Below are 10,968 nucleotides of genomic sequence, written 5' to 3'. Positions count from 1 at the left end.
GTTCCAATAACAAGGCAACAAGTGTTGTCCTAATCATTAACAATGATAAGTGTACAAGTGGCAAAGCAACATGTGTTGTTCTAATAATTAACAATGATATCAATGGCTAGGCAACAAGTGTCAAGTTAATCATGAACAAATGAATATCATGCACACCGGGGGAGCCAAGTACAAGGCTTCGGTGGGCTATAATAGGGAGAGTTTTAGTTTTTAAGCTTAAGAATACTAATTAGTTGGGCTATTTTATAATTTTTATTTGACGTATCTTACCTAGAAAATGAAAGGTATGAATCTTAGATAAATAATTATAAAAAAAAAAAAAAAAAGTTAATAGATTCTAAATAAACACTCATCACTTTAATCAACACTATAATTTAATCGTAATAATTAAAACTAGTATACCACACGCGGTTCCTTATTTTATGCATTTGAAAGTTTGAAGGCTAGAAGCCTAGAAGCCTTAGAGAACAAAATATAAATTTCTTACTTCAAATTATTACTTTCACATTTATTATTATATAGTTTTATGTAGGCAACAACAAAAAAAATAAAAAATAAGCATTTGATTTCGTAGTAATAATTTTAGCTTAATCCACCAACCGAATAATTTCTGCCTCCGCCATTGATCATATAAGATGGATGCAAGCATCAAGGGCCACATAAATATTTATCTCAAGGTAAGCTTGTTGGATCAAAACACATTGGTAAGTCTAGAAAGGAATAGGCTGGACAAATGGTAGTGAAATAAAAGCTCCAATCAATGAAAAGCCTAACAAAACAATCTAATCTACGTGAAGCTACCAACTTAATGCATATTGTTTTACAATTTATAATGAGATGTTAAGTATAAAAGTACTAGCTAGACAAAAATATATTTTTGCAGTGAAAGAGTCCTTACTAACTTACATGTCAAAATACGAGTTCTTGTACATATAGTATATAAAAGAAATCCAATAAAATCATTACGTTTGAAATAAAAATAAGGGTTAATCTTTGTTTATTACCTTAGAATTTCTTGATTTTCAACATTTGGTATATGAACTTTTTTTTGTCCCAGTCTGATACATAAAGTCATAATTTTGGAAAAATTTTGGAAAACTTTTATACATCTATTAAGTTTTTCGTCAGAACCTCTATTAACAGATGACGTGGCGCCCACGTGGGCAATGACTGGGCGCTAGTGTTAGTATGGGCCTACGTGAATATTACATTAAAAAAAATTAAAACACTAAAAAATTATTATTATTATTATTTTTGGAACCAACCTTTCTCTTACCTCACTCACCCCCCAACCTCTCCCTCATTTCTCTCCTCTGCAAACCACACACCTACCTTTCCTACCTCACCTCACCCCCGCTCCCTCCCTTATTTCCTTTGCACCAACCTAATATAACCGACCCACCTTCACCTTCTTCACCTCCCCTCCCTTCTCTCTCCTCCACCCTCTTCACATCCACCCTTTGCAAAAATCCTATTCTGACACACCCCGACCTAGATCAGGGCATGTTAGCCGTCACGTGGAAGTGACGTAGCCATGTGCACAGTGCGGAAGCTAATAAAATAATAATGGAAATAGTAATACGAATAAATAAAAACTGATTTTACATAAAGAAATGATAAGTGCAACGCTAGTTCAGAGCATAAGCCTAAAACAGTCCAAATGAAAATGATGCGACAACAGTACACCCGAAGGTGGCCCTATGCTGGTGATCGTCTGTCAGAAATGCCGGGAAAGTCCTCTGGGAAACCACCAAACCTGCTAGTCAACTAGAACCTGGAGGGGCGCAAAACAAAAGCGTGAGTGGGCAAAAACAAAGCTTTTCGAAAACCATTTAATAAATACGTTCTAACCCCTCGCCGTAAAACTTGTATACTTCCCAGAAAATAGATATACGTATATATATATACCAATCATGCTCAAGAATATGCCATGCCAAAACCTCAAAATGAAATGCAAGTGCTCAGGTATAATCATATCACTATCACATAATCTGGCAACCGGAGTCACCTAACGTGACCTGTACGGCTGCATCTAGAGCTCAAATCTCAATCTCACTAACTGAACCTGCACACGAGTCAGAACCACCTAAAGTGGTCTGTACGACAGGCCTGGGTGTAACATCTATATACGCTCAAGTGCTACGATCACGTGAAGGCTAGGCGAATAATCGCGGGTCATCTACGAGTCGGAACCACCTAAAGTGGTCTGTACGACAGGACTGTGCACCTAACTTGGATCCAAACTGAGCGTGTGGTGCGGGAGGTGAACATCACGTGAAGGACTGTGCCCTACTCTGGGCGGGAGCACTAACACCGGGGGTGCAGGTTATGAGCTCTCTAAGCATCTCAAGTCACTACTGAATGTAAACATGAATAACACTTACCTGACACTTACCTGTGCGTCCGCAGCACCAAATATACATATATATATATATAAACGATTAATAATGCAACTAACGATGCATAAACAACGGTAATATAATGCATGGCATATGACAAATAACAATTCAAATCAATTTCTAGGAAAATATAAGTATATAGGTATATACGGAAAATCAAAAGCCCACTCACTGGTATGTGGAAGGGTCGTAGCCCCCCTGCCTCGAGTGACCACGCTCGTCCTCGGGATAGGTATCACCTATATGCGAAACAACTACAAAAACGTCAATTTTAAACCACATAACCAATCTTTAGAAATAACTTCTCATACAATGCTCAAATGGGGTGATGAATACACCAACGTGATCTACTCAACCTCAGAAACATCCCCATATTTTTAAAATAATTTTTCACCGCCGCACGTGCCTCCACGCGCCGGCCAAGGCACGGCCACACGTGCCGGCCACACGTAGGCACGTGCCTGGCACTCTGACAGCGTCAGTTGACGCCGTTAGGAATATTTCGTTATTCCTAACGGATTCCGTTAACGGCGTCAGGAATATTTCGTCAGACTTGACGAAATATTCCGTCGTCTTCTCCGGCGAGCCTCCGGCGCCGTCGCCGGCGCCGAAAAATCGAGAAAAATTCAAACTTTGATATCTTCTTCGTTTTTCAACAAATTTCACAAAATTGGTACCAAAATGAAGCTTACAACGAGAGGAACACAATCATACTACTTTCAAGGGCTAAAATCCATGAAATCTCACTTGCAAAATCACCCAAACTCTGGCCAACCTTGAAACTCGTGATCCCGACGTCCAAAACCTTCAAACGAACCACCCCGAGCCTCCTAGGGACCTCACCAAGCTTCTTACAAGCTTGAAATTCCCTAAAATGTGAGAAATCACGTGTGCATGAACAGTACCCAAAATCGGGCATCGTGAGTTCGACTTGAAAACGAAGGTATTCTTACCTGAAATGGGTATGGTTGGACTCCTACAAGCCTCACGAGGCTGAATATGTGCTTGGATTCTTCGATCTGTGAAGGTTTGATGGGTTTGGGTGTGTGTCCGTACGTGTATGGAGAGTGGGATGGGAAATGGGACTTGGGACAGGTGCAGGGAAAGGAGGAAACAGTGAGGGTGAGTATGGGGAGGAGTGTGTGGTGCAAAACCAGCCACACTAAGCAAAAAAAGAATAGCTACACAACGAAAAATCACGCTAGGGGCAAAATCATCTTTTCACGCTACGTTTTTAGAATTTCTCGGGACGGGCTGTCACATATTCCCCAAAATTTGAGCAACACGAATCTTGAATCCAATTCGGAGCAGCTCCGGTTTACGAGCCACCAAGGAGAGAGAATAAATGAATCACCGAAGCATGGGAGCCACCACATGCCCGTGCTGGTGCCTCCGAGAATTCTTCTAACCTTCTCACCCTGACTCCTAATTTTTCAAAGCCCTCCCTCTCTCATGTGGTGCCTAGTCATTATCCATGTGGGAGCCACGTCATCAGTTAGAAGAGGTTTTAATAGAAAATTTAACGAATGTATGAAAGTGTCCCAAAATTATGACTTTTGGTACCAGACTAGGACGGAAAAAAACTTCATGTACAAAATGTTGAAAACAAAAAAAAACTTCATAATAATGAACTGAGATTAACCCTAAAAATAATTATCCACACACATATATGTATATACTCTTTCTTTCTTTTTTAAATAGAGGGTATTTGTGACAGCTCGTCCCGAATTATTTGTACCGTAGGTGTGAAATGATGATTTTGCCCTTGGTAGTTATTTGTCATTTTGGGGTGGTTATTTTATTGTTTGGCTAGTTGCATCTGGACCACACACACACACCCTCATCACCATCATCCTCTCCCGTGTACCACCCTCTGTCTCAAGCACTCTCTCTCTTTCTCTATCTCTCTCTTTTTCTCTCTCTTTCTCTCTTTCCTTCTCAAGTGTACGGACGAACTTCAAAACCCACCTTTCACGCACAGATCGACGTCTAGAAGTTTTTAGGAGTTTTTAAGGTCATAGGGAGCTTTAGAACACTCTCACGAAGCTCGGGGAAGAAAGTTGAAGTGTTTTGGACGTCAGGAAGCCCAGTATCAGTGAGTGGGCTTTTGGTTTTCCATATATACCTATATACTTGTGGTTTTTCCCAGAAAATGAAATAGAGTGTTTATATGTTTTAAATGCCATGCATTGCGTTTGCCTATTTATTTATGTTTTAGTAGTTGCATATATTTATGATTGGTGCTGCGGATGCACAGGTAAGTGCGAGGTAAGTTTATAGATTATGATTGTGAATTAGTGGTTATGTGAGATGAATAGAGAGCTCATAACTTGCACCCCCGATGTTAGTGCTCCCGCCTAGAGTAGGGCACAGTCCTTCACGTGATGTTCACCTCCCGTACCACACGCTCATCTTGGATCCAAGTTAGGTGCACAGTCCTGTTGTACAAACCACTATAGGTGGTTCCGACTCGTAGGTGACCCGCGATTATTCGTCCAGTCTTCACATGATCGTAGCACTTTAGCATATTTATTTACACCCAGTCTTATCGTACAGACCACTTTAGGTGGTTCGACTCGTGTGTAGTATAGTTAGTGAGTTTGGGATTTGAGCTCTAGATTTCGGCTGACATGTTACTTGCATCGAGTGACATTACCTGGGTTACTTACATTTTATGTGGAGGCATTCAACATGGCATATTTCTGAGCATGTTTTCGATATATGTGTATATTCTATTTTCTGGGAAACTATACAAGTTTTACGGCGAGAGGTTAGAACTTTTGATAATGAAATGATTTTGAAAAGCTTTGTTTTTGCCCATTCACACGTTCTGTTTTGTGCCCCTCCATGTTCTAGTTAGAAGCAGCTTTGGTTGTTCACGAGGACTTGACGGTGGTTCTGACATAACATCACAAATGTAGGATCACCTTTGGGTGTTGTGTAATTAGTATTCTTCTTTTGGACTGCACTTAGGTTTTCTATGCTCTGATTATGTTTATCACACTTAGTCTTACATTAGTGTGTTACCTTAACTAGTTTATTTAGTAGTTTGATTTTTATTTATTCGTACTTTTATTATTATCTTTTGCTTCCGCACTGTGCAAATGGCTACGTCACCCTTACGTGACGGCCAACATGCCTTGATTTTGGTCGGGGTGTGTCAGTTTGGTATCAGAGCATAGGTTTGGCAATCCTGCATATTTTGTGAGTGTTCTAATTGTTTTGGTGTCTTCTGTCAGAACTATGCCGCCTCGTAGGGAACCACGTCGCTCTGCTGAGTCTAGTTTCCCCGATGTAGCTCAATTGGATGAAGCTATTACTACAGTTATTCAATTGGCACTCCGCCTTCCCCAGATGACTCATATGGAGACAATGTATAATTTAAAGCTGGATAAGTTTAAGGGCCACGAGGGTTTTGAGGGAGTTGAGCGGTGGCTTAACCATATTGAAAAGACTTTTCGAATGTTGCATAATCAGGGAAATCTTCCTATTGAAAAGTGGGTAAAGATGACTTCTTGGTTCTTGGGTAAGGAATCGTCATTCTAGTGGGAACAGGAGGTCCGTCGTTTGACCCAGAGGAAAAGGCTGATTGGGAAGTGTTTAAGTAGTTGTTTAGGAAAAGGTTTGTGCCTCATGAGTACATTGATCGTAAGAATCAAGAATTTACTGAATTGAGGCAAAGGAAGTTAATGGCGAATGAGTACTATCAAAGGTTCACTAATTTATCTCATTATTATCCGAAGGTTGCTACCAATCCGGGTAAGATGCTTTGTCGTTTTCGATTGGGTACTAAGAAGAAGTGGCGTTCTATGGCGACCACTACTCCTTGCGATTCTTATCAGGAGTTCTATGAGATTCTGTTGAGGATTGAGGATTCTGAGAATATGCCTAGCGAGAGTGAAGAAGAAGAAAAAAATGGTAATCAAAGCAAAGGCGATAAAGACAAAGGTCAAGCATCTCAAGGACCTCGCAAGACCCAGAGTTTTAAGCGGAGTGAAGCCAATTCCAGTTCTTCCAGTGGAGGTTTTAGTGCCACTGGTCAAGGAAGATGTGGTAGATTTTCTGGGGCTCCTAGAGGCCAGAGACAGGGCGATACTGGTAGATAAAGAGCTCCGTTATGCTGTAGGTGTAACAATCGGCATTTTGGAGAGTGCAGGAAAGGCAGTAGTGGTTGTTTTACTTGTGGGAAAATGGGACATTAATTTGCAAATTGTCCCCAGAGTCAGCAGAGGCTCCAGCAGCCTTTCTTATCACCACCTACGCCGATCCAGCAGGTTCCAAGGCCCAGTAGTTATGGTCAGATGGGTCATGGTGGTGCCTACTATTATCAGGGTGATGCTGTTCCTTATGCTCCAAGGCAATATCTGTATCCTCAAGATACTTATTCGCAGAGTGGGTATCTTCAGTACTCCGGAGGTTATATACCGTATCCTCCCGCTCCAACAGATGGATCTCAATGGTACCAGGGAGGACAACCTCAGCAGGGAAAGATTGCTACTAGTAGTGCGGGATCTTCAAGGCAGTCTGGTCAGCCTAGTCAGGGGCGTAATGTACAGGGTCGAGGTGGTCAGACTAATAAAGGTCGTGGTGGACGACAGCAGACCCAAGGGCGCATCCATAATATTTCTCTGCAAGATGCTCAGAATAATCCTGACTTGATAATGGGTACGTTAAATATCCTTGGTCATTTTACTAGAGTATTAATTGATTGTGGTGCTACACATTCTGTTATTTTTCATACATTTGCTTAAGTGACGCAACCTCACCCTACACCTCTAGGGTATGATTTAGAGTTTATTATGCCTAGAGGGGAGATATGTTATGTTGATTGTGTGTATCCAGGATGTCCAGTGATGGTGGAGGATGTTGTTATGCCAGCTGACTTTATCCCGTTAGATATTGTTGATTTTGATGTGATATTGGGCACAGATTGGTTGCACTATAATCGTGCCAATATTGATTGCTACAGGAAAACGATTACCTTCCATCGTCCTGGATTATCTGTGGTTACTTTTGTGGGTGAGTAAAGTGGGATGAGACATGGCGTTATTTCTGCTGTGTGAGCAAAAAAGTTGTTATCAAAAGGGTGTTAGGGATACTTAGCTCATGTAGTGTTAAAAAATGTTGCTTCTAGTAACGTGGAGAACGTAAGGGTAGTCAAGCATTTCCCTGATGTTTTCCCTGATGATTTACCTAGATTACCTCCAGACCGAGATGTGGAGTTCACTATTGATTTGTTTCCAGGTACTAATCATATATCCTTGACTCCTTATCGAATGGCTCCTGCTGAGTTAAGGGAATTGAAAATCCAGTTACAGGAATTAGTGGATAAAGGTTTTATTCAGCCTAGTACTTCACCCTGGGGAGCTCCAGTGTTGTTTGTGAGGAAGAAAGACGGGACTTTGAGGCTATTCATTGATTACCGGCAATTGAATCGAGTAACAATTAAAAATCGTTATCCATTGCTGCGTATAGATGATTTGTTTGATCAGCTTCGAGGTGCTTGTGTATTTTCCAAAATTGATTTGAGGTCTGGTTATTATCAGTTGAAGATCAGTAGTGAGGATGTCCCTAAGACAACTTTCAGGACTCTGGTAATGCTATTTGGATTGACGAATGCACCAACAACTTTTATGGATTTGATGAACCAAGAATTCCAGCCGTATTTGGATATGTTTGTCATTATCTTTATTGACGATATCCTGGTATAGTCTAAGTCTAATCTGAGCATGTTCGACATCTTACTTTGATGTTGAAAAGGTTGAGGGAACACCAACTGTATGCTAAGTTTAGCAAGTGCCAATTTTGGTTAGATCAAGTGGCATTTTTGGGACACGTCATATCTGCTCAAGGTATTTTGGTGGATCATCAAAAGGTAGCAGCAGTGGAGAATTGGGAGTAGCCACGAACCGTCACTGAGGTGAAAAGTTTTCTTGGCTTAGCAGGATAATATCGACGGTTTGTAAAGGATTTTTCTATGATTGCTTTACCACTGACGAGGTTAACTAAGAAGGATGTTAAATTTGAGTAGGATGATAATTGTGAGTAGAGTTTCCAGCAATTGAATTATTGTCTCACTCATGCATCGGTTTTGGCACTCCCGGATGATAGTGGTAATTTCGAAGTCTACAATGATGCTTCCTCAAATGATCTGGGATGTGTGCTGATGCAACATGGTAGGGTGATTACTTATGCTTCATGACAACTAAAGCCTCATGAGTTGAATTACCCTACGCATGATTTAGAGTTAGCAGCCATTATCTTTGCTTTGAAGATATGGATACATTATCTTTATGGAGAAAAATGTAAGATCTTTACGGATCATAAGAGTCTTCAATATCATTTCACTTAGAGGGATTTTAATCTTCGTCAGCGAAGATGGTTGGAACTGCTTAATGATTATGATTGCACTATTGATTATCATCCTGGCCGTGCGAATGTGGTAGCTGATGCACTTAGCAGGAAATCTCAAGGCCGTATTAATGCGTTGTACGCTAGTCATGTTCCTCTTCTAGCAGACTTGAGATCAATTAGAGTGAGGTTAGAGGTAGAAGATCAGGAGGTAGCCTTACTTGCTAATTTTCAAGTTAGGCTGATTTAATTGATCGTGTACTTGAAGCCCAGATGGTTGATGAAGAGACCCAAGAAATAATTCAAGCAAGGAATCAAGGGAAAAAGAAAGACTTCAGAGTTTGAGAATCGGATGGCATGCTTATGCAAGAGAGTAGAATGTTTGTGCCGAATAATTTGGAATTAAAGAAAGTAATTCTTGATGAAGCGCATATCTCAGCTTGTGCAATGCATCCAGGAGGTACTAAAATGTATCATATCATTCGACCATTTTATTATTGGCCGGCTATGAAAAGAGAGATAGTTGAGTATGTGAGTAGGTGTGCCATTTGCCAACAAGTTAAAGCTGAAAGGAAGAAGTTGTTTAGGTTGTTATAGCCGCTTCCCGTTCCAGAGTGAAAATGGGAAAATATTACCATAGATTTTGTGTACAAGCTTCTACGTACACATACTGGTTTTGACGGCATTTGGGTTATAGTTGATCGGCTTACTAAGTCAGCGCATTTTATTCCAATGAGGGAAAAGTATTCTTTGGGTCGATTAACTGAATTATTCATATCGAAGACTGTGAAGTATCATGGTGTTCCAGTGAGTATTGTCTCGGGTCGTGACCCAAGATTTACTTCTAAATTTTGGGTGGCTTTTTAGGAAGTTTTGGGTATGAGATTACTCTACAGTACGTCATATCATCCTCAGACAGACGAACAATCAAAGAAGACCATTCAGACGTTGGAGGATATGTTGAGATCTTCGGTGTTGCAGTTTGGTGATGCTTGGCACAAGTGGTTGGATTTAATGGAATTTGCCTACAACAACAGCTTTCATTCGAGTATCGGCATGTCACCATTTAAGGCATTGTATGGTAAATCTTATCGTACACCTTTGTGTTGGTCAGAGGTTGAAGAAAGAGTTTTGGTGGGCCCCGAGATTGTAGATGAGACTACTCAGAATGTTTAGGTAATTAAGTCTAACCTAAAAGCGACCCAAGATCGACAAAAGAGCTTAGCAGACAGGCATGCCACTGACAAAGTGTATAAAGTTGGTGATTGGGTGTTTTTGAAGCTTTCATCGTGGAGAGGTGTAGTACAGTTCAGAAAGAAAGGTAAGTTAAGTCTCAGGTATATCAGACCATATTTGATCATCGAGCGAGTTGGGGAGGTGGCTTACAGGCTTGAGTTGCCTTCTGAACTGGCTAAAATGCATAATGTTTTTCATGTGTCCATGCTTCGTCCTTACGTTGCGGATCCGTCGCATATGATACCTTTTCAACGATTGGAAATGAGTTCGGATTTGACATATGACGAGGAACCAGTAACGATTCTGGATTGGAAGGAAAAGGTTATGAGGAACAAGATGATGAGATTAGTGAAAGTTTTGTGGAGAAATCACTCAGTGAAAGAGGCTACTTGGGAAACAAAAGACAGGATGAGAGATTTGTATCCTCGGTTGTTCTATGGTTACTAATGGTTAGTTTGAGTTGTTATGAATTTGGGGATGAAATTTTCTTAAAAGGGTAGGTTGTGACAGCTCGTCCCGAATTATTTGTACCGTAGGTGTGAAATGACGATTTTGCTCTTGGTAGTTATTTGTCATTTTGGGGTGGTTATTTTATTGTTTGGCTGGTTGCATCTGGACCCCACACACACACTCCCATCCCTATCATGCTCTCCCGTGTACCACCCTCTATCTCGAACACACTCTTTCTTCTTCTCAAGTGTATGGACGAACTTCAAAACCAACCTTTCACGCACGGATCGACGTCTAGAAGTTTTTAGTAGTTTTTAAGGTCATAGGGAGCTTTAGAACACTCTCACGAAGCTCGAGGAAGAAAGCTGAAGTGTTTTGGACATTAGGAAGCCCAATATTAGTGAGTGGGCTTTTGGTTTTCCGTATATACCTATATACTTGTGGTTTTTCCTAGAAAATGAAATAAAGTGTTTATATGTTTTAAATGTCATGCATTGCATTTGCCTATTTATTTATGCTTTAGTAGTTGGAT

At 40.6% G+C, this 10,968-nt stretch overlaps 1 pseudogene; it reads left to right on the top strand.

Annotated features, from left to right (window-relative positions):
- Positions 1 to 6,314: 6,314 nt before the first annotated feature.
- On the top strand, positions 6,315 to 10,433 carry LOC148691157 (uncharacterized; annotated as a pseudogene).
- The last annotated feature ends 535 nt before the right edge of the window (positions 10,434 to 10,968 follow it).

This window comes from Pyrus communis, chromosome 14, assembly GCF_041283825.1.
Source record: "Pyrus communis isolate YQ-2024b chromosome 14, ASM4128382v1, whole genome shotgun sequence".
Lineage (NCBI taxonomy): Eukaryota > Viridiplantae > Streptophyta > Magnoliopsida > Rosales > Rosaceae > Pyrus > Pyrus communis.
This window is presented reverse-complemented; position numbering and strand designations above follow the sequence as displayed.